We start from the raw sequence: 4204 nt of genomic DNA on the forward strand, positions 1-4204 counted from the left end.
GATGCTTTGTGCAGCTCCCTGGCTGGTCAGCTCCTATCAAACTGTCCACTCCATGCCAGAATAGAAAACGGACATTAAAAGATGGTGATGATGATGCTCTGCAGCTGTTTCCACAGTTCAAGAACAATCAGCATCATCATCATCATCAATTAACATCCATTGTCCATGCTGGCATGGGTTGGACGGTTTGACCAGGGCTGGCAAGCTAGAAGGCTGCACCAGACTCCAATCTGATTTGGCATGGTTTCTACAGCTGGATGCTCTTCCTAACACCAACCACTCCAAGAGTGTAATGGGTGCTTATATGTGCCACCAGCACAGGTGCCATTTGCCTGACACCAATATCTGCCACAACTGCAATGTTATTTGGCTTTATGTGTCTTCTCAAGCACGACATAGTGCCAAAGGTCTTGGTCATTGCCTCCATGTGGCGAATCATTCTGTGATTAATTTGAATAAGATGACTAAACCATTTCATCAGAAACTAACACTGAAATATTTCAATTTAGTTCTTGATGAAATACTTTATTTATCTCATTTGAGTTAGGGTCATGACCCTCTTTGGTCATGAAGGACCATGGGATTGCACCTAGAAAGTTACCCTCCGAGGCACAAGTCTGGGCAAGGTTGTTTATGCAAGACCAGCAGTCGCCCATGCATACCAGCCTCCTCTCTCCACACCACAAATGTTATCCAAGGCAAAGGCAAAGGGGCCGATACAGCTTGGCACCTGTAACGTCGCAACTCATTTCTACAGCTGAGTGAAGTGGAACAATGTGAAATAAAGTGTCTTGCTTGAGAACACAACACACAACTCAGTCCAGGAATCGAACTCACTACCTCATGATTGTGAGCCCAATGCTGTAACCACTGAGCCATGGTACCTTCACTCATTCATGTTAATTTATTTTGTATCAAGCTTCATCATCATCATCATTTAACATCTGCATTCCATGCTGGCATGGGTTAGACAGTTTGACTGCTTTAATAATAATAATAATAATAATAATAATAATAATAATAATGTAAATGATAAGCACAGGCTTAACTGTGTGATAAGAAGCTTGCTTACCAACCACATTGTTCTGGGTTCAGTCCCACTGCATGGCACCTTGGGCAAGTGTCTTCTACTAAAGCCTCGGGTTGACCAAAGCCTTCTGAGTGGATTTGGTAGACGGAAACTGAAAGAAGCCTGTCATATGTATATGTATGTATGTATGCATGCATGCTTGTATGTATGTATTTGGGTGTCTGTGTTTGTCCCCTCACTATTGCTTGATATCCAATGCTGGTGTGTTTCCGTCCCTGTAACTTAGCAGTTCAGCAAAAGGGCCCAATAGAATAAGTACTAGGCTTACAAAGAATAAGTCCTAGCATCGATTTGTTCGACTAAAAGGCGCTGCTCCAGTATGGCCGCAGTCAAATGACTGAAACAAGTAAAAGAATAATAATAATAATTATCAGCATAATGCTTATTATTATTATTATCATCATTATTATTATTATTATTATTATTTACAGAATCTTCAGTCATCACTGCTTCATTTAGCACAGAATGACAATAATGGTTTCAAATTTTAACACGAGGCTGCCAGCAACTTCAGTGGCGGCATAAATCAATTACATCAACCTCCAGTACATAACTGGTACTTATTTTATCGACCCCGAACGAATGAAAGGCAAAGGTGACCCCAGCAGAGTTTGAACTCACAGCATAAAGACAGATAAAATGTCGCTAAGCATCTTGCCAGGTGCAGTAATGATTCTGCCAGCTTGATGCCCTTCTAGGTCCTAATGTCTATTTCTTCATTGCCCTCAAGGGGGCTAAACATAGAGGGGACAGACAAAGAGATTAAGTTGATTAGAACCACCCCAGTGCATAACTGGTACTTATTTAATCGACTCTGAAAGGATAAATGGCAAAGTCAACCTTGGCGGAATTTGAACTCAGAACATAACGGCAGACGAAATACTGCTTAGTATTTCGTCCAGCGCACTAACGTTTCTGCCAGCTCACCGCCTTAAGTCCCCAATGTTGAGCAAGGGCTGCATCAAGCAGGGAATGCCCACATTAGCTTGATGATGATGATGATGATTATGATGGTGGAGGTCATTGCCAGTGATGCTGGACTGGCTCTTGTGCAGGTGGCACGTAAAATACACCATTTTGAGCGTGGCCGTTGCCAGTACCGCCTTACTGGCCCTCTTGCTGGTGGCACGTAAAAGCACCCTCTACACTCTCGGAGTGGTTGGCGTTAGGAAGGGCATCCAGCTGTAGAAACTCTGCCGAATCAGATTGGAGCCTGGTGTAACCATCTGGTCCACTAGTCCTCAATTAAATCGTCCAACTCATGCTAGCATGGAAAGCGGACGTTAAACGATGATGATGATGATGATGATGAGTGTGGTTAACGATGACGTCGGTGACGATTACAAACGCTTATGAAGAATTCAAACAATGTTGAGTCAGCGTGAGAGCAACAAACCTGTCTAGGAATCTAAAGGAGTTCTCTTTTGTGCCATGACAAAGAGAAGGACTAACAGCACCCCACAACATTTTTCAGGATCTGAGTAGATTTGAACCAAATATTTCACTGGTTTTCATTTATTATCATCTACAAGGTGCAGCCATGGCTGTGTGGTGAGAAGCTTGCTTCCCAACCACATGGTTCCAGGTTCTCGTCCCACTGCATGGCACCTTGGGCAAGTGTCTTATACTACAGCCTCAGGCTGACCAAAGCCTTATTAGTGGATTTGGTAGACAGAAATGGAAAGAAGCCCATTGTGTGTGTGTGTATATATATATATATATATATATATTCTTTTACTTGTTTAAGTCATTTGACTGCGGCCATGCTGCAGCACTGCCTTTAGTCAGACATATCAACCCCAGGACTTATTTTTTGTAAGCACAGTACTTATTCTTTTTGCCGAACTGCTAATTGACAGGGACGTAAACACACCAACATTGGTTGTCAAGCAATGGTGGGGAGACAAAAACAGACACACAAACATAGACACACATATATATATATATATATATATATACACACACACACACACACACACACACACACACACACACACACACGACAGGCTTCTTTCAGTTTCCGTCTACCAAATCCACTCACAAGGCTTTGGTCGGCTGAGAGGCTATAGTAGAAGACACTTGCCCAAGGCGCCACACAGTGAGACTGAACACAGAACCATGTGGTTGATAAGCAAACTTCTTACCACACAACCACTCCTGCACCTATATATATATATATATATTTATATGTGTGTGTGTGTGTGTGTGTGTGTGTATTCATTTGACTAAAATCCTTCAAGGAAGTGCTCCAGCATGGCCATGGTCTGATGACTGAAACAAACAAAAGATATTCTGTGCCCTAAGGACAAAGAATATAAAATTTCCCTTGGCAGTATTTGAACTTAGAGACTACAGAGAGGAAACTAAACGCATTTAATTTGATAATCTGTATCAGCAGCCTCTACTGCTGTCAGAAACACACACACACACACACACACACATGTGCGTGTACATACACACAAATGCAGAAAGGCTATTTACATAATTATTATTGACCAAGTGACCTGATCTGCTTTTAATTTCCTTGGCCTAGTAAATTATTAAGAATGTAGGAAAGAGAATAATAGCATGTTGGATCAGCTTACCTCTCTATACAGGTATATCTACGTAATCTATCCATCCATATGGCTTCTCAACCCACCTCTCTCTCTCTCTCACTCTGTCTCTCTTTCTCTCTCTCTCTCACACACGCACTTTCTCTCTCTATATGTGTGTGTTTGTTGGCATGGTTACAAACACAGGTATGGTTGTGTGGTAAGTAGCTTGCTTCCCAATCGTATGGTTCCAGGTTCTCATCCCACTGTGTGGCACCTTGGTCAAGTGTCTTCTACTATAGTCTCGGGCCAGCTAAAGCCTTATGAGTGGATTTAGTAGACAGAAACTGAAAGAAGCCCGTCATATATATATGTGCGTTTGTGTGTGTGTGTATGTGTTCCCTCCACTGCTTGTCAGCCAGTGATGGTGTTTTTACATCCCCATGACTTAGCAGTTTGGCAAAACAGACTGACAGAATATGTACCAGGCTTTAAAAAAGTGTCGGGGTCGATTTGCTCAACTAAAAATTCTTCAAGGCAGTACCCCAGCATGACCACAGACTAATGGCTCAAAACAAAT

The sequence above is a fragment of the Octopus bimaculoides genome, chromosome 2, assembly GCF_001194135.2.
Source record: "Octopus bimaculoides isolate UCB-OBI-ISO-001 chromosome 2, ASM119413v2, whole genome shotgun sequence".
Classification (NCBI taxonomy): Eukaryota; Metazoa; Mollusca; class Cephalopoda; order Octopoda; family Octopodidae; genus Octopus; species Octopus bimaculoides.